This window comes from Monodelphis domestica, chromosome 4, assembly GCF_027887165.1.
Source record: "Monodelphis domestica isolate mMonDom1 chromosome 4, mMonDom1.pri, whole genome shotgun sequence".
NCBI classification, from domain to species: Eukaryota; Metazoa; Chordata; class Mammalia; order Didelphimorphia; family Didelphidae; genus Monodelphis; species Monodelphis domestica.
This window is the reverse complement of record NC_077230.1, coordinates 35165523-35185970: the sequence shown is the minus strand read 5'-3', so window position 1 is coordinate 35185970 and position 20448 is coordinate 35165523.

Here is a 20448-nt window from a genome sequence, read left to right as displayed (position 1 = left end):
GCTTAGTCCAGAGGTAGCAAGTACAGAACTGTCTCTGCTTCCTCAGACATATCATATATATAGAAATATGTGTTCTTACAAATTCATGGACTCCTTTTTCTGGCATTCTTTAGAATCTGCTGTTATTGTTTCCCCACAGGTGACTGGGTAAGTTTCTAGGGAACATTTTTCTCATGTTAGCTTCAGTTCCTCAGAAACCATCTAAAAGAATTTATGAGTTTCAGGGATACTTGGATGACTGGAATCATTCATGTAACTCATCAAAAGAAAAGTAACTTTTTTCAATTTTCTTTCAAGAATGAACCATTTTGGAGGCAGTTGGGTGACTCGGTGAATTGAGAGCCAAGTCCTGTGTTCAAATGTGGCCGCAGACACTTCCTAGCTTGGTGACCCTGGGCAAGTCGCTTAAACCCCATTGACTAGCCCTTACCACTCTTCTGCTGTGGAAACTATACACAGCATTGATTCTAAGTGAGAAGGCAAGGGTTTTTTTTTTTTTTTAAGTGAACCAGGGCTTTTAAACTAAGGCTCTTGTAACTATGTAAAATTAAAAAAAAAAACTTTTATGTAAATGTGAAAAGTGTTGAGAAAAAGATTTTTTAAAGGAATTTTTTAATGTAATCAACTCAGGATCCCAAACCACTCTCACGTTGCCACATAGCTCCACTCCCAACAGCTAATGTGAATTATTGCTGACATCATAAAGCATGTTTTCTCTAGCTCTATGACAGCAGCAGTAGGCAGAGTGGTGAAGGAAGATCAGTCCTGATCAGAGGACAGTGAAAAAGAAGTATATTGGGGTGGGTTTTTTTTTAATTCTCCAAATATTTGGACTTTAATCTTTGGGTGTTGAGATTGTGGTAAGCTTTCCAGATCCCAGTCTGGAATTTTTGGTAGGTAATGCCTCTCTAAATTATACCGTTGTCCTATAAACATCTGATATTCAGTATTTCCAAAGCTGAAATTCTTATTTTCTAATCAGAAAATCTCCCCTCTTCCTCTTCTCTCTCTCACTATTTCATCACCCTGCCTCACCAACTATTGTCTTCTTCACAGGCTCAGTCCATCTTTCCTCCTCCATCCAGCCAGTTGCCAAAGCTTATCTGTGGAGACGTTTCCAACATTTCTCTCTAACATGGCCTGCCCTTCTGTCACACAAAACTTCTTAGCAGGTCTTTCTCCCCTGAAGCCTGCATTATTGCTGCAAAATCTGCCATATCCTTCCCTAATCCAGTGCTTCCAGCATTGAGCTTTCAAAGAAAGGTATAACTATGTCACCTTATGTCTGTCTTTCTACACAGTAGTCTGTAAAGATTTCCTATCTCCTCCTAGATTTAGTATTAACTATTGTTTGCAATTGAAAATGATTCAAAACACACACACACACACGCACACACACACACACACACACACACACACAAAGCTGCCACCTTTCTAGGCTTCTTATATGATATTTTGATCCTTCTAACTCCACCCCGATGCTATCTGAAATCCTTCCCAAATAAGACAATCCATTTCTCAGAGAACATTCTGTTCTTGTTTCTAGTCATACACTCCTCTGGCTACTTCCAAGTCTAAGATGAAAACCCTTTCTTGAATCCCTTCATTTTTGGTTTCTTTTCTCTCTTATTATTTCCATTTTTATCCTATTGTAGATTGCTTTTTCATGCATCATTGTTAGCATGTTGACTCCTCTTCTAGACCGCCAGTTCCTTGAGAAGAGAGATTGTTTCTGACCATCCTTCCTGGCCTCAGCAGGTATAAAATTGCCTTGGACACTAGAGGCACTTCATAAATGTTTAGTGATTCACTAAAAACATATTTACTCAAACTCACTGAATCCATTTAAAATATTAAAGATTAAGTCACAGATGACAGAGTGGAGGTGATGCTCAATTCTCACTGTTTTGAGCATAAAACTCTGAAACATCAATTCATTTTTATTTCACTTAACAGTTTTGTTCACTTGACGAGGTCCATTTCTTATCATACTCTTTTTCTTTTTCTTTTTTAATTTTTAAACATTATTTTATTTTGTCGTTTTCATACATTATTCACTGGAAACAAAGATCATTTTCTTTTCCTTCCCCCCCCCCCACCTTTCCCTCTCCCATAGCCGTCAAATGATTCCACTGGTAATCACATGTGTTCTTGACTCAAACCCATTTCCCTGTTGTTGGAATTTGCATTATAGTGTTCATTTAGAGTCTCTCCTCAGTCTTCTCTCCTCCAACCCTGTAGTCAAGCAGTTGCTTTTAATTGGTGTTTTTACTCCCACAATTTATCCTCTGCTTGTGGGTAGTATTTTTTAGATCCCTGCAGATTGTTCAGGGACATTGCATTGATACTAATGGAGAAGTCCATCACCTTCGATTGTACCACAATGTATCAGTCTCTGTGTACAATGTTTTCCTGGTTCTGCTCCTTTCACTCTGCATCACTTCCTGGAGGTTGTTCCAGTCTCCATGGAATTCCTCCACTTTATTATTCCTTTTGGCACAATAGTATTCCATTACCAACATATACCACAATTTATTCAGCCATTCTCCAATTGAAGGGCATCCCCTCATTTTCCAATTTTTGGCCACCACAAAGAGCGCAGCTATGAATATTTTTGTACAAGTCTTTTTGTCCATTATCTCTTTGGGGTACAGACACAGCAGTGCTATGGCTGGATCAAAGGGCAGACATTCTTTTATCGCACTTTGGGCATAGTTCCAAATTGCCCTCCAGAATGGTTGGATCAATTCACAACTCCACCAGCTATGAATTAATGTCCCCACTTTGCCACATCCCCTACAGCATTCATTACTTTCCATAGCTGTCATGTTAGCCAATCTGCTAGGTGTGAGGTGATACCTCAGAGTTGTTTTGATTTGCATCTCTCTGATTATAAGAGATGTAGAGCACTTTTTCATGTGCTTATTAATAGTTTTTATTTCTTTGGCTGCGAACTGCCTGTTCATGTCCCTTGCCCATTTGTCAATTCGAGAATGGCTTGATTTTTTGTACAATTGATTTAGTTCTATATAAATTTGAGTAATTAAACCTTTGTCAGAGGTTTTTATGAAGATTGTTTCCCAATTTGTTGCTAACCTTCTGATTTTGGTTACATTGGTTTTGTTTGTACAAAAACTTTTTAATTTGATATAATCCAGATTATTTATTTTGCATTTTGTAACTCTTTTTTTTTTTTAATATATTTTATTTGGTCATTTCCAAGCATTATTCGTTAAAGACATAGATCATTTTCTTTTCCTCCCCCCCCCACCCCCCATAGCCGACGCGTAAGTCCACTGGGCATTAGATGTTTTCTTGATTTGAACCCATTGCTTTGTTGATAGTATTTGCATTAGAGTGTTCATTTAGAGTCTATCCTCTGTCATGTCCCCTCAACCTCTGTATTCAGGCAGTTGCTTTTTCTCGGTGTTTCCACTCCCATAGTTTATCCTTTGCTTATGAATGGTGTTTTTTTCTCCTGGGTCCCTGCAAGTTGTTCAGGGACATTACACCACCACTAATGGAGAAGTCCATTACGTTCGATGATACCACAGTGTGTTTGTCTCTGTGTACAATGTTCTCCTGGTTCTGCTCCTCTCGCTCTGCATCACTTCCTGGAGGTTGTTCCAGTCTCCATGGAACTTCTCCACTTTATTATTCCTTTTAGCACAATAGTACTCCATCACCAACATATACCACAGTTTGTTCAGCCATTCCCCAATTGATGGGCATCCCCTCATTTTCCAGTTTTGGGCCACCACAAAGAGCGCAGCTATGAATATTTTTGTACAAGTCTTTGTGTCCATTATCTCTTTGGGGTACAGACCCAGCAGTGCTATGGCTGGGTCAAAGGGTAGATATTCTTTTGTCGCCCTTTGGGCATAGTTCCAAATTGCCCTCCAGAATGGTTGGATCAGTTCACAGCTCCACCAGCAATGAATTAATGTCCCTACTTTGCCACATCCCCTCCAGCATTCATTACTTTCCTTTGCTGTTATGTTAGCCAATCTGCTAGGTGTGAGGTGATACCTCAGAGTTGTTTTGATTTGCATCTCTCTGATTATAAGAGATGTAGAACACTTCTTCATGTGCTTGTTAATAGTTTTGATTTCTTTATCTGAGAACTGCCTATCCATTTCCCTTGCCCATTTATCAATTGGAGAATGGCTTGATTTTGTGTACAATTGATTTAGCTCTTTATAAATATGAGTAATTAAACCTTTGTCAGAGGTTTCTATGAAGATTTTTTCCCAATTTGTTGTTTCCCTTCTGATTTTAGTTATATTGGTTTTGTTTGTACAAAAGCTTTTTAGTTTGATGTAGTCAAAATTATTTATTTTACATTTTGTGATTCTTTCTATGTCTTGCTTGGTTTTAAAGCCTTTCCCCTCCCAAAGGTCTGACATGTATACTATTCTGTGTTTACCCAATTTACTTATGGTTTCCTTCTTTATGTTTAAGTCACTCACCCATTTTGAATTTATCTTGGTGTAGGGTGTGAGGTGTTGATCTATTCCTAGTCTCTCCCACACTGTCTTCCAATTTTCCCAGCAGTTTTTATCGAATAGTGGATTTTTGTCCCAAAAGCTGGGATCTTTGGGTTTATCGTATACTGTCTTGCTGAGGTCGCTTTCCCCCAGTCTATTCCACTGATCTTCCTTTCTGTTTCTTAGCCAGTACCAAATTGTTTTGATGACTGCTGCTTTGTAATATAGTTTTAGGTCAGGGACTGCAAGGCCCCCATCGTATGTGTTTTTTTTCATTATTTCCCTGGATATCCTTGATCTTTTGTTCTTCCAAATGAACTTTGTTATGGTTTTTTCTAAATCAGTGAAGAAGTATTTTGGTAGTTCAATGGGTATGGCACTAAATAGATAAATAAGTTTGGGTAGGATGGTCATTTTTATTATATTGGCTCGTCCTATCCATGAGCAGTTAATGTTTTTCCATTTGTTCAAGTCTAGTTTTAGTTGTGTGGCGAGTGTTTTGTAGTTGTGTTCATATAGTTCCTGTGTTTGTCTTGGGAGGTAGATTCCTAGGTATTTTATTTTGTCTAAGGTGATTTTGAATGGGATTTCTCTTTCTAGTTCTTGCTGCTGAGCTGTGTTGGAGATATATAGAAAAGCTGATGATTTATGTGGGTTTATTTTGTATCCTGCAACTTTGCTAAAGTTGTTGATTATTTCAATTAGCTTTTTGGTTGAATCTCTAGGATTCTTTAAGTAGACCATCATGTCATCCGCAAAGAGTGATAACTTGGTCTCCTCCTTGCCTATTTTGATGCCTTCAATTCCTTTATCTTCTCTAATTGCTACTGCTAGTGTTTCTAGTACAATGTCAAATAGTAGAGGTGATAATGGGCATCCTTGTTTCACTCCTGATCTTATTGGGAATGCATCTAGTTTATCCCCATTGCAGATGATATTAGCTGTTGGTTTTAGATATATACTGTTTATTATTTTTAGGAATGACCCTTCTATTCCTATGCTTTCTAGTGTTTTTAATAGGAATGGGTGTTGTATTTTATCAAAGGCTTTTTCTGCATCTATTGAAATAATCATGTGATTCTTGCTAGTTTGCTTGTTGATGTGGTCAATTATGTGGATGGTTTTCCTAATGTTGAACCAGCCCTGCATCCCTGGTATGAATCCTACTTGATCATGGTGAATGATCCTTCTGATCACTTGCTGGAGTCTTTTTGCTAGTATCCTATTTAAGATTTTTGCATCTATATTCATTAGGGAGATTGGCCTATAGTTTTCTTTCTCTGTTTTTGACCTGCCTGGTTTTGGAATCAGTACCATGTTTGTGTCGTAAAAGGAGTTTGGTAGAACTCCCTCTTTGCTTATTATGTCAAATAGTTTGTATAGTATTGGGATTAACTGTTCTCTGAATGTTTGATAGAATTCACAGGTGAATCCATCAGGCCCTGGGGACTTTTTCTTAGGAAGTTCTTTGATGGCTTGTTGGATTTCAATTTCTGATATGGGATTATTTAGGAATTCTATTTCCTCTTCTGTTAGTCTAGGCAGTTTGTATTTTTGTATATATTCATCCATTTCTCCTAAATTGGTGTATTTATTGCCATATAATTGGGCAAAGTAATTTCTAATGATTGCCTTAATTTCCTCCTCATTGGAGGTGCTGTCCCCCTTTTCATCTTTAATGCTGTGAATTTGCTTTTCTTCCTTCCTTTTTTTAACTAGATTGACCAGTACCTTGTCTATTTTGTTTGTTTTTTCAAAGTACCAGCTTCTTGTCTCATTTATTAAATCAATAGTTCTATCACTTTCGATTTTATTAATTTCTCCCTTAATTTTTAGGATTTCTAATTTGGTTTTCTGCTGGCGGTTTTTAATTTGATCGCTTTCCAGTTTTTTCATTTGCATTTCCAATTGATTGATCTCTGCTCTCCCTTGTTTGTTAATATAAGCATTCAGGGATATGAATTTACCTCTGATTACCGCTTTGGCTGCATCCCAAAAGGTTTGGAAGGATGTTTCGCCATTGTCATTTTCCTCGATGAAATTATTAATTGTTTCTATGATTTCTTCTTTAACTAAACGGTTTTGGAGTATCATATTGTTTAATTTCCAATTGGTTTTAGATTTGGTTTTCCATGTACCATTACTAATCATTATTTTTATTGCCTTGTGATCTGAGAAGGCTGCATTCATTATTTCTGCTTTTCTGCATTTGTGTGCTAGGTTTCTGTGACCTAATGTATGGTCAATTTTTGTGAATGTGCCATGTGGTGCTGAGAAGAAGGTGTATTCCTTTTTATCCCTATTTATTTTTCTCCATATGTCTATTAATTCTAATTTTTCTAAGATTTCATTCACTTCTTTTACCTCTTTCTTATTTATTTTTTGATTTGATTTATCTAAATTTGATAATGGTTGGTTTAAGTCTCCCACTAGTATGGTTTTATTGTCTATTTCTTCCTTCAATTCTCCTAGTTTCTCCATTAGAAATTTGGGTGCTATATTATTTGGTGCATACATGTTGATTAATGATATTTCCTCATTGTCTAGAGTCCCTTTTAACAAAATATAATTACCTTCCCTATCCCTTTTGATCAGGTCTATTTTTGCATTGGCTTTATCAGATATCATGATTACCACTCCTGCCTTCTTTCTATCAGTTGAAGCCCAGAAGGTCTTACTCCATCCTTTAATTCTGACCTTGTGGGTGTCAACCCGCCTCATGTGTGTTTCTTGAAGACAACATATGGTAGGGTTTTGGATTCTAATCCATTCTGCTATTCGTCTACGTTTTATGGGTGAGTTCATCCCATTCACGTTCAAAGTTATGATTGTCATTTGTGGACTCCCTGGCATTTTGATTGCCTTCCCTAATTCTAACCTTTTCTTCTTCGGCTCTACCTTTTAGTCCAGTGATTTACTTTGAAACAGTCCCCCTTGTCCCCTCCCTTGATGTTTCCCTTTTTAGTCCCTCCCTTTTTGTTCCCTCCCCCTCCCCCCTCTCTTTCCCTCCCTTTTTGTTCTCCCTCTCCCCCTCCCCCCCTTGGTTTTCCCTTCTCCTTACCCTTGTTGGGTAAGATAGAATTCAAGATCCCAATGGATCTGGAGGTTTTTCCCTCTCAGAGCTGATTTCCCTGAGATTGAGGTTTAAGTAACCCCCCCCCCCTCTCTTCCTCTCCTTCTTATAGGAGTTTTCTTCCCCTCCCCTTCCCATGTGAATCTTTGTGTGAGAATGATTATTCTATTTGGTCTTTCTTTACCCCCTATTTATACATTACATTTTCCCCACATGTTAGTATACATAGGTTGATATAAATGTAGTCCTTATAGAAGAGAGTTTGAGTAAAAGAAGAAGATAACATTTTCCCCTTTCCTTAATATTTACCTTTTCAGGTATTCCTTGCTCTTTGATTTTCGGTATCAAACTTTCCACAGAGCTCTGGTCTTTTCTTTGCAAAAAGTTGGAAGTCTTCTATTTTGTTGAATGCCCATACTTTCCCTTGGAAGTATATAGTCAGTTTTGCTGGGTAGCTGATTCTTGGTTGGAGACCCAGCTCTCTTGCCTTTCTGAAGATCATGTTCCATGCCTTACGATCATTCAGAGTAGAACTTGCAAGGTCTTGGGTGACCCTGATTGGCATTCCTTTATATCTAAATTGTCTTTTTCTGGCTTCCTGTAGGATTTTTTCTTTTGTTTGATAGCTTTGGAATTTGGCAATTACATTCCTGGGAGTTGTCTTTTGGGGGTTTAGTGTAGAAGGTGTTCTGTGAGCTCTGTCAGTGGCTGTATTGCCCCCTTGTTCTAGAATCTCTGGGCAATTTTCTTTGATTATATCTTGTATCACCATGTCGAGTTTGGTGTTTATTTCTGGCTTATCTGGGAGTCCAATTATTCTTAAGTTATCCCTTCTCCCCCTATTTTCCAGATCTATCACCTTGTCGGTGAGATATTTTATGTTCTCTTCTAATTTCTTGGTATTTTGGCTTTGCTTTATTGATTCTTGCTCTTTTACACGATCGTTGTCTTCCAGCTGCCTGATTCTGGCCTTTAAAGCCTGGTTTTCTTTTACAGTTTGGTCAAACTGGTTTTGTAGATGCGTGAATTTCTTTTGCATTATTTCCAACTTTTCCTCCCAGAAGGCTTCCATCTTTTTGGTCATTTCTGATTCAAATTCTTCATAGGTTTGTGGAGAGTTTCCATTTCCTTTGGAAGGTTTTGGAGCATTTTCTTTTATATTATCTTCTGTCTGCTCTGTATTTTGTATTTTGGCTCCATAGAATGTGTCCAAAGTCGCCCCTTTCTTCTTATTTTTCTTGGTATTTTGGGGCTTCTGTGGTTCTGTGGAGTTTGCCATTTCTGAATGTGGAGGATTAGTTTTTCTTGTCTCTTTCTGGTGTTCAGGGGCTTTAGTCCTGGGCAGATAGTTCTATGAGCTTTCCCTGGGTTAAACTGAATATGCCTCACTGGAACTGGAATGGAAGGGTCGGACCACGAGGCCACACTCTCCCCCCCGGCTCGCTTTCCGGAAGTTGCCTTCAGAATCGCTGGCCGTGAGGCTGTTTCGTTGGCCTGCGGGGGGATGGGCTGCAGCTTTCCCAAGCTCCGGGCAAGGACTTTCACTGAGACTTGGATAGCAGGATCCAGCCTGTGAGGCTGTCTTGCCCGCCCTGAGGGTTGCTGTTGTTTTGACCAGCTCTCTGCAGCGGAGGCCCCAGGCAGTAACTTTCACCCGGACTGGGACTTGGGTAGAAGACCCTGAGGGTTGTTGTTCCTCAGACCCTGCTCTCTGAGCCCGGAGCGGCTGCCGCTTCCGGGAGCCTTGGACTCTGCGCTCCTACCCCTGAGGTCCGAGGGATCTCGGGTTCTGGCTTTTAAGGGGAGCCGTACCTTTTGAACCGGGTCCAGGTCCAGGAGGAGGGTTCCCAGGGTCTGTGCTGTTGATCGTTTGGAATTTCGGCGCCTTAGGAGCTTCTAGTTTGAGATCGGTCGGGAAGGGTTTTCCGGAGATCTGAGCTTTAGCTTTCTCTAAGCCGCCATCTTAACCGGAAGTCCTTCTGTAACTCTTTCTAATTCTTGCTTGGTTTTGAAGTATTTCCCTTCCCAAAGGTCTGACATATATACTATTCTGTGTTCGCCTAATTTTCTTATAGTTTCTTTATGTTCAAGTCATTCACCCATTTTGAATTTATCTTGGTGTAGGGTGTGAGGTGTTGATCTAAGCCTAATCTTTCCCACACTGTCCTCCAATTTTCCCAGCAGTTTTTATGAAATAGTGGATTTTTGTCCCAAAAGCTGGGATCTTTGGGTTTGTCATATACTGTCTTGCTGAGGTTGCTTGCCCCCAGTCTATTCCACTGATCCTCCTTTCTGTCTCTTAGCCAGTACCAAATTGTTTTGATGACTGCTGCTTTGTAATATAGTTTAAGGTCAGGGACTGCAAGGCCCCCATCGTATGTGTGATTTTTTTTTCATTATTTCCCTGTATATCCTTGATCTTTTGTTCTTCCAAATGAACTTTGTTATGGTTTTTTCTAAATCAGTAAAAAAATTTTTTTGGAAGTTCCATGGGTATGGCACTAAATAGATAGATGAGTTTGGGTAGGGTGGTCATTTTTATTATATTGGCTCATCCTACCCATGAGCAGTTAATGTGTTTCCAATTGTTCAAGTCTAGTTTAGTTTAGTTTAGTTGGAAAGTGTTTTGTAGTTGTGTTCATATAGATCCTGTGTTTGTCTCGGGAGATAGATTCCTAAGTATTTTATTTTGTCTAGGGTAATTTTGAATGGGATTTCTCTTTCTAGTTCTTGCTGCTGAGCTGGGTTGGAATTATATAGAAATGCTGATGACTTATGTGGGTTTATTTTGTATCCTGCAACTTTGCTAAAGTTGTTGATTATTTCAATCAGCTTTTTGGTTGAATCTCTAGGATTCTTTAGGTAGACCATCATGTCATCTGCAAAGAGCGATAACTTGGTCTCCTCCTTGCCTATTTTGATGCCTTCAATTTCTTTTTCTTCTCTAATTGCTACTGCTAGTGTTTCTAATACAATGTCAAATAATAGAGGTGATAATGGGCATTCTTGTTTCCCTCCTGATCTTAATGGGAATGGATTTAGTTTATCCCCATTGCAGATGATATTGGCTGATGGTTTTAGATATATACTGTTCATTATTTTTAGGAATGACCCTTCTATTCCTATGCTTACTAGTGTTTTTAGTAGGAATGGGTGTTATATTTTATCAAAGGCTTTTTCTGCATCTATTGAGATAATCATGTGGTTCTTGTTGGTTTGCTTGTTGATGTGTTCAATTATGTGGATAGTTTTCCTAATGTTGAACCAGCCCTGCATCCCTGGTATGAATCCTACTTGATCATGGTGGATGACCCTTCTAGTCACTTGCTGGAGTCTTTTTGCTAGTATCCTATTTAAGATTTTTACATCTATATTCATTAGGGAGATTGGTCTATAATTTTCTTTCTCTGTTTTTGGCCTGCCTGGTTTTGGAATCAGTACCATGCTTGTGTCATAAAAGGAGTTTCATAGAACTCCCTCTTTGCTTATTATGTCAAATAGTTTGTATAGTATTGGGATTAACTGTTCTCTGAATGTTTGATATAATTCACTGGTGAATCCATCAGGCTCTGGGGATTTTTTCTTAGGAAGTTCTTTGATGACCTGTTGGATTTCTTTTTCTGATATGGGATTATTTAAGAAAACTATTTCTTCTTCTGTTAGTCTAGGCAATTTATATTTTTGTAAATATTCATCCATATCACCTACGTTGGTGTATTTATTGCCATATAGTTGGGCAAAGTAGTTTTTAATGATTGCCTTAATTTCCTCTTCATTGGAGGCGAGATCCCCCTTTTCATCCTTGATGCTGTTAATTTGCCTTTCTTCTTTCCTTTTTTTAATTAGATTAACCAGTACTTTGTCTATTTTGTCTGTTTTTTCAAAGTACCAGCTTCTAGTCTTGTTTATTAGCTTAATAGTTCTGTCACTTTCGATTTTATTAATTTCTCCCTTAATTTTTAGGATCTCTAATATGGTTTTCTTCTGGGGGTTTTTAATTTGTTCATTCTCAAGTTTTTTGATTTGCATTTCCAATTCCGTGGTCTCTGTCCTCCCTAATTTGTTAATATATGCACTCAGGGATATGAATTTTCCTCTAAGTACTGCCTTGGCTGCATCACATAAGGTTTGAAAGGATGTTTCGCCGTTTTCATTTTCTTCAATGAAATTGTTAATTGTTTCTATGATTTCTTCTCTAACTATCCGATTTTGGAGTATCATGTTATTTAATTTCCAATTAATTTTTGATTTGGGTCTCCATGTACCCTTGCCGATCAATATTTTAATTGCCTTGTGATCTGAAAAGGCTGCAGTTATTATTTCTGCTTTTCTGCATTTGAGTGCCATGTTTCTATGACCTAGTGTATGATCTATTTTTGTGAATTTGCCATGTGGTGCTGAAAAGAAGGTGTATTCTTTTTTGTCCCTATTTATTTTTCTCCATATGTCTATTAACTCTAATTTTTCTAAGATTTCATTCACCTCTTTTACCTCTTTCTTGTTTATTTTTTGGTTTGATTTATCTAAATTTGATAGTGGTTGGTTCAAGTCTCCCACTAATATGGTTTTACTGTCTATTTCCTCCTTCAATTCTCCTAGTTTCTCTATTAAAAATTTGGATGCGATACCATTTGGTGCATACATGTTGTTTAGTGATATTTCCTCATTGTCTATACTCCCTTTTAGCAGAATATATTTACCTTCCCTATCCCTTTGGACCAGGTCTATTTGTGCTTTGGCTTTGTCAGATATCATGATTGCAACTCCTGCCTTCTTTCTATCAGTTGAAGCCCAAAAGGTCTTACTCCAACCTTTAATTCTAACCTTGTGAGTGTCAACCCACCTCATATGTGTTTCTTGAAGACAACAAATGGTAGGGTTTGGGGTTCTAATCCAATCTTCTATTTGTCTACGTTTTATGGGTGAGTTCATCCCATTCACATTCAAAGTTATGATTGTCATTTGTGGATTCGCTGGCATTTTGATATCTTCCCCTAGTTCTGACCTTTCTTCTTTAGCTTTCTCCTTTTGAACAAGTGATTTACTTTAGGTCAGTACCCCTAGTCCCCTCCCTTGAGATGCTTCCCTTTCTAGCCCCTCCCTTTTTGTGCTCCCTTCCCCTTCCCCCTCTCCTTCCCTCCCTTTTTGTACTCCCTCTCCCCTCCCCCTCCCCTCCCCTCCCCCTCCTTAATTTTCCTTTCTTTCTTGCCCTAATGGATAAGAAGGAATTCAGGATCCCACTGGATCTAGATTTTCTTCCCTCTCAGGTTTGATTTCACTGAGAGTAAGGTTTGAGTAATTCCACTTCACGCTCTCTTCCTCTCCTTCTCATATAAGAGTTCTTCCCTCCCCTTCCCACATGTATCTTTATATGGGAAAGATTATTCTATTGATTCCCCCCCCCCATTTCTTGAAGTTAATCTTAGTATTATCGATGGTTCCCCCCTCCCTTTTCCTTTCTTTGCCCCCACTTTCCCCAAATCTTCTTAATGCCCCAATCTTTCCCTATGCATGTTTCTTCTAACTACTCTTATGATGATACAATTCATGAGTTACACAAAACATTTTCCCCACATATTAATATATATAATTTGATGTAAATGTAGTCCTTATAGAAGAGAGTTTGACTTAAAGAAAAAGATAAGATTTATCTCCTTTTCTCTTTCTTTCCTATTTACCTTTTCATGTTTCTCTTGCTTTCTGTGCTTGGATATCGAACTTTCCCACAGAGCTCTGGTCTTTTCTTAGCAAATGCTTGGAAATCTTCTATTTTGTTGAATGCCCATACTTTCCCCTGGAAGTATATAGTCAGTTTTGCTGGGTAGTTGATTCTTGGTTGGAGACCCAGCTCTCTTGCCTTTCTAAATATCATGTTCCATGCTTTGCGGTCTCTTAGTGTGTTAGCCGCTAAGTCGTGTGTGATCCTTATGGGAGCCCCCTTATATCTGAAGCTCTTCTTCTTGGCTTCTTGTAGGATTTTCTCCTTTACTTGGAAGCTCTTGAATTTGGCAATTACATTCCTAGGGGTTGTCTTTTGGGGATTTAGTATATAGAAGGTGTTCTATGAATCCTTTCTATTTCTATTTTGCCCCCTTGCTCCAGAACGTGAGGGCAATTTTCTTTTATAATCTCCTGTAGAATAATATCGAGTTTATTGTTTATCTCTGGTTTTTCTGGGAGACCGATAATTCGGAGATTTTCTCTTCTCCCTCTGTTTTCCAGATCTGTGACCTTCTCAGTGAGATATTTCATGTTTTCTTCTAATTCATTAATTTTTTGGGTTTGCTTTATTGATTCTTGCTGTTTTATCATCTCACTTTCTTCGAGGTGCTTTATTCTGGTCATTAGGGACTGGTTTTGCTTTTCAGCCTTGTCTGCCCTTCTATTGGATGCTTCGAGTTCTTTTTCCAATTCAGCATTCTTATCTGTCAGACAGCTGATCTCTTTCTCCCATTTTTCTTTCCAGGTTTCCATCTTTTGGATAATTTCCAGTTTGAGATCTTCCAGAGCTTGTTGATAGTTTCCATTTTGGGAGGCGTGTTCTGAATTTTTTTGGATTTCCTCCTCATTCTCCTCTTTTCCTTGGGTACTTCCACCATAAAAGTTTTCAATAGTCACTTTTTTCCCTTTCTTCCTGGAGGCTTGATTTTGGGCCATATGAGCCATCCCTTTGGTGGTTTTATTCCCTTTTCCTTTTTGGTCTGGGATCTGGGTTATATGGGCGGTTTTTCTGTGAATTTAGGTTGCTTCAGACTAGTTCTTCCCAGCCTCTGAGCTTTCTTAGAGTGCTGGGTCCCTGACCACAGCCACACTGCCCAGGTGTTCAGCTCCGCCCAGATAATCAATGCGTGGTCCTCCCCTGGTGTTTGGCTCCGCAGAGATGTTCAGAGAAGCTGCCCCAAGTACAGCTCTGCTGAAGAGCTGGATTCTCCAGTGAAACCTCCCTGGGACGTTTTTTCCTGGCAGTCCCCAGATCCCAAGTGGAGTGCCCCCCCAGACAGAGAAGTTCCCCACTCACTCGCTGTCTCGGTGAGTGCTCAGGTAGCTCACTCTGGTTTAGTGGGGGAGGTGGGGTGGGGAAGGGCGCCTCAGTTCACTTTTCTGTGCAAGCTTTTCCTCATTATAGTGTGGAAATGTTCAAACCCCACGTACCTTCGCCACTGTGGAGTACTGGGAGTACTGGGGTGTCCTTCTGTTCCTCCAAAGGTGATTTTTATGCTCCTTTGATGTACTCTATTTTGTTCGGTGCCGGGGAGAGGAAGCATGTGGCGTCTAGATTGCAGCCATGATTACCCGGAAGTCCATACTATTTTTCTTAAAAAATTCATTATATTTTCCTTTTCCAGAGTTCATGTAGATACAAATTTTAAAAAGCATTTCTTGATATTTTGGACCTGTTCTTTCTTTCCCACCTCCCTTCTTCCTTCCCCCAAATGGCAGGTAATATAGATTATACATGAGCTATCATACAATACATATTTACATTTCAGATGGTATATGTCACTTATACAAGAAAAAAATTCATGAAGGATATAAAATTAAATGACTGCTTCAATCTACTATCATGTACTTAAAGAAATTCTACATTTGTTCAATCTTTTTCTTTTTCTCAGATTCTTAACTTCCTATTAAACTTACCTTTGTGACAGAATTTATTCACATGTAAAAGGGAATCAGGCATTCATGAATCTCCTATTGTTTTAGTCCTGTTGAACTGAAATTTGATTCTTCTTCCTAGGCCACATCATGCCTACAGAAGTCGGTCCTTTTAGAAATACACAAGTCCCTATCTCTGGCTTTAGCCTTTAGAATAAAACTGTTATTGTGTTCTCAAGTTTGTCCTTACTTTCAGCAACAGCAGTCAATGGAGATCTTCCCGTAGACTATTATTCTCATGGACATTCTCAGATCCCAAGAAATTATCTTGGATCATTTATATTTCCATATGCACTAGGGAAACTTAGATGATACATATGATCCTCTAAACCAAGTAACTTTTCCTATTTTCTTTCCTAGTGCACATGGCTCCTTCAGGCCACAGGTCTAAAAACAAAACTAAAACAAATGATCCTTGTGTCTATTAAAAGCTTATAGTAAGAATTAAAAAACAAAAAGATTCTAAAGCTAAATAGCTCAAGGGTGCTATAGCGTATAGTCCATGCATGTTTCTATAGTTCTTCACTCTTTACAACTATTGCTTCATGTTGTCGATGTCCTAAAGCACATTTTTCTTTTATCTCTTTGGGAGCAGAAGTGGGCAGAGTTGTTAAAGAGTATTGTCCTGGGAGAGGACAACAAAAGCACATCGTTGGCCATTACTTTTCAAAGTGGCTCCAGTGAAAGTGGGATAGTTTTTAACTTTTTTTCTTGTTTCCATTTGGGAATTTTTGGTTGGTCCCATATATATCAGAAACTCAATATTTATAAAAACAGAACATGTCTTCCTCTCCTTTCAATCCTCTGTCTCAAAAAATAATCCAAATTTTTCCCTCTTTCTAAATTATTTCATTGTTGAGGGCACTGCCATGCTCCCAGTGCCCCAGAATCACAACCTAACCCAGCCTGCACTCCTCATAAATCCAATCAGTTGCCAAGCATGCCAGTTGATTTGTCCTTTGTAACATATCTCCTTCATGCCTTTTCCTTTTCTGACACACTGCCCAAACCCTAGAGCAAGTCTTCTACTGCTCCAGTAAGCTGCTGGTTGTTCTACCTGCCACAAGCCTCTCTTCCCCTCCAGTGCATCCTAGTAATCCTGCAGAGTACCCTTCTCCTCATGTCTGCCTTTCTTCATAAGCCCCAGAGATCCCCTAATTCCTCCAAGGTTATCTATGAAATATTATTGGATGTAGAAAAGACTTGTAGCATCCTACCCATGTGTACCTTTACAGACTTACTTTTCTTAGATCCTAACTCTCCAGTCCTACCCAAAAGGTCTTATCACTCAAATGTTTTTGTCTTCTAGTGATTCTGGTCCATTTCTTGTCCTTAAAAGATGATTCATCAACTGACTAAGCATTTTTCTTGGCTGTCTCCTCATGCCTAGAATGATTTCCCCCTCATCTCTGCCTGCAGACCTCCCCAACTTCAGCATGCAGCTTCACAAACCCACTTTGAAATGCACCTTCTGCAGGATTCTTTCTACCTGTTGACTGACTTCAAACTTATGCTCTCAACAGCTTGTTTATGTGAAATTTTTACATATTGTGTCCCCCGATAATCTTTGAGCACTTCACCTCTAGGAACTGTCTTTGACCTTCCTTCCTGGCCACAGTGTTTATCACTGTTCCTGTCAAGTTAGTAGTCACTTAATAAAGGTTTATTGGCTGGCTGACTGATTGACAAATAGAACTATTTAATCTATTACATAGCTTGAAATCTTACTGGAAATACTGCCTCAGTTGCCTGGTTGATTTGCCTGTACTTTTTAAAGTAAGTATCATCAACAAATGGATCTAATATTTTTCTCCTCTACAATTTATTTAATATCCTTAAGTCTTTTTATCTCTCCTTAAGACATTAATAACTAGTATGGAATTATGTAAGATATAATATACTAGATCAACTTCACCTTTTCATTCCTCATACTGAACAACTAATTTTCTAGTATTTTCTTATGTCAAACCTGCCAACTCCTATTAAGATACTGTTTAACCGTTTTTTTCCAAAAATTGTAAACTTTTGCTCCATAGAGTTTTTTTTTTTACTTTGCCAATGACTTAAAATATTGGATGAGATAAATGTGATTTGGGTGTCTCATTTTAAATATTTTAATCATATAAATTGTTTTCCAAATGTCAATTTTTTATATCTCAGGTACATATCCAAATCAAATCATTTTCAATGCTTTTGGGGGTTAAATTGCTATAGATTTCCCCCCCAGAATTTAATTGAAATTTTTAAAAATCAGTATTTATGAATAGTATTAATTAGTCTATAACTTACTTGCTTCATCATTCCTAAAGTTACCTGGAAAAACTGTATTTTCTGAAAAAAATTCATATGGAAAAAAATGATCTTTTTGAAATAATTTATTTGGTACTTTCAGAGATAAGTTAAAATATTGATATTTCATTTACTATAAATGAAATGAAAGCTTGCCATTTCCCATGATTACTGTTTTTTAATCTGTTTCAATGAAGTTAATCTGCCTGGTCAAAAATTAAAATATGGCTTTTCTGTTTTCCAGTGTTTGTTAATAGATAGAATTCTAAAAAAAGAAAAAAAAGAATGGTGGCTCAATAGATTGAGAACCAGACCTAGTGAAAAGAGGTCCTGATTTCAAATGTGACCCCCTAGAAGTATGATGCTGAGACAGTCACTTGCCTCACATTGCCCACCTCTTAAAACTTTTTTTCCTCGGAAACATACATGTTATATATTCTAAAATGGAAGATATAAGGTTTCAATAAATAAATAGAAATAAAAAGGAATGACCATATGGCAGGAATACTAAAAAAAGGGGGAGCAAATCACATTAAAAAACATTTCTTGAAACTACATTCAAAAAGGTAGTTAACATGTTTTCCTTAAAACCATAAGGTTGTCAAATGGGCCATATATAGGAATCCCATTATTTGTACTGTTTTTCATCCAATGTCCACCATAAAAAAGGTTATATACCATATATAAAAAGCCAATTCTGAAGCTTACTTTTAATGCGTCATTGTCTAATTCAAGAAGTTCTTCACCGCTTACTTTTTTATAATCAAATTTCAGGATATATTTTTTCATTCCAATACTCTTTAATCAATGGCCAACTTTAGTTTCTATCTAGTCAGACACCAGCAGCTTTGGGGTATAAAAGAAGCAGAGGCGTCATCAAATAGCTAGAGATCAAGAGAGACAATATTTAAAAGCTTAGATTGGCCTATGTTAATATAACCATTGATAGTGAAAACTGCCAAAGGGTCTTAGAGATTATTTTACAAGCTTATTACCTAGTAATTAAAATGGAGAAATGCACATAAATCTTTATGACAAATTTCACATAAAGAAAATTTACCTTTTGGTCAGTTTCTTCCTGCTTGTGCACATTCTTTACTTGTTCATCATGTTTTTTAAAATAAAAGAAGCTCCGCCAATTGTATCCTTGGACATTGCTAGAATCATCCAAGATTTGAGAGGGAAATAATTAAAGCATAAAATATATTCTATTATGATGCAAAAAGTTACCTAAAGAGAAACACACTATAAAAATTCATAAATTTCAATTCCATGAGAAAGATAAAGCCATATGTTAAAGGAACTTTGGTTTTTTATGGGGCACATGTCTATGTTGGCATATATCGAAGAGAATAGGTATAACCTAACCTGACTTTTATGTTAAAAAAAAGAAACAAACAAGAAATGGAAGTCAATTAAGTTAAAAGTTTTGTGCATGTGGCATGGTATCATCTCTCTCTACCGCTTCCTCCTCTACATTAAACACAACTAATACATGATTTGTCTTGTAAGGAGTTGAAGTTTCCCTGATGTAGATTTGGAAGTAACACTGGATGTCAACTTGTGCCATCCCCTCATTTTATATAGATGAGAAATCTCAAACGTATTGATCAGAAATCACATAACCTCAATCACACAAGTTGAAGTGACAAAGCTCCAATTTGACCCTAGATACACTCTATGTCCTATATTTTTTCCTCTATGTTGGTGTTATCAAACACAAAAAGAAATGGATCTCTTGGGGCCACATCCATAGGCTGTGAGTTAGATACCTCTATGCCAGAGTCCATTTGTGGAAGATGTGAACAACTGAGAAACCATATAGAAATAATGAGGTTCTTTTATATAAAGGAAAAACACAGCAAAATAGTAGCCAATTGGGGTAAAATCCAGCAGAAATAAATTATTTTGTCTGTTAAGAATTTTGTTATCCATTTATAAAAAGCACATCTCTTACCAAATCCAGGAAAACTGCATTGGAGCTTTTCCCATTGCAGGTTTGCCACTGCTGATCTCCTCTTCTACTAATTCTTCTACTTGTTCTTTTTTAATTGTGATATCTAAGAATATGAATAATTCAATGAGTAGAACAGTATAAGTTTCTTCCTAGGTTTAACCAGAGGCAACAGCAACCTTTAATTGCTTCCTATTGCTAATGACCCTCTATATTATCATGCAGAGGTAAGAACATAGAGCATTGGATTTAGAGGCAAGACACTTGAAGTCTTAGCAGGGGAGCTAGTCATCTATATGTATTCTCTGGGCTTCATTTTCCTCACCTACAAAATGAATGGATTAAATAGATAATTTTTGAGCTTCCACCTAAAAAACTGATCATTTGGAATCTATAAGAAAATATTAGCCAGCTGTAAGGGCAGTTTAAAACAAAGCTAGATTTAAGAAGATAAAAGGATGATTCAGTCAATAAAAAATATGTTCCATCAATTGGTGGTGGTGGTGCTGATCCTTCATTTCAAAGAATACCAGTGACATCACAGGGTAATATCTTAACTTATGTGTGAATTGGATTTAAGTGAGTTGCCCAGAGTTGTCAGCCTCACTCTTTCTTCCAGAGTCATCTAAATCCTGTGGCAAGACAAGTCATGATGACTGAAAATGCACCTGAATGATGTCAGTGTCTCTAATAGCCGTCCAAGTTTTCAGCACTCGAAAGTGTTTGCTTCAGCCACCTTCATGGCTACTGAAACAAATTGCCTCATCCATCTGTTCTGGCAGGAGAGGTCTTCACAAGCCTAGAGTTAGACATAAACCCAAGCTTAACCCATCTGCCTGGACAGTTTTAACAGCCTGCTGCTGAAAACTATAGCTTGGAGCCACAGGTAAGACCTGGGAAAGAGGTAGACACCAAACCGGGATAAGCAGCCCTGAAAAGCATTCAGCAAGCTCTCACAGTAGAGGTTCTAACCCTCCCTGAACACCAAC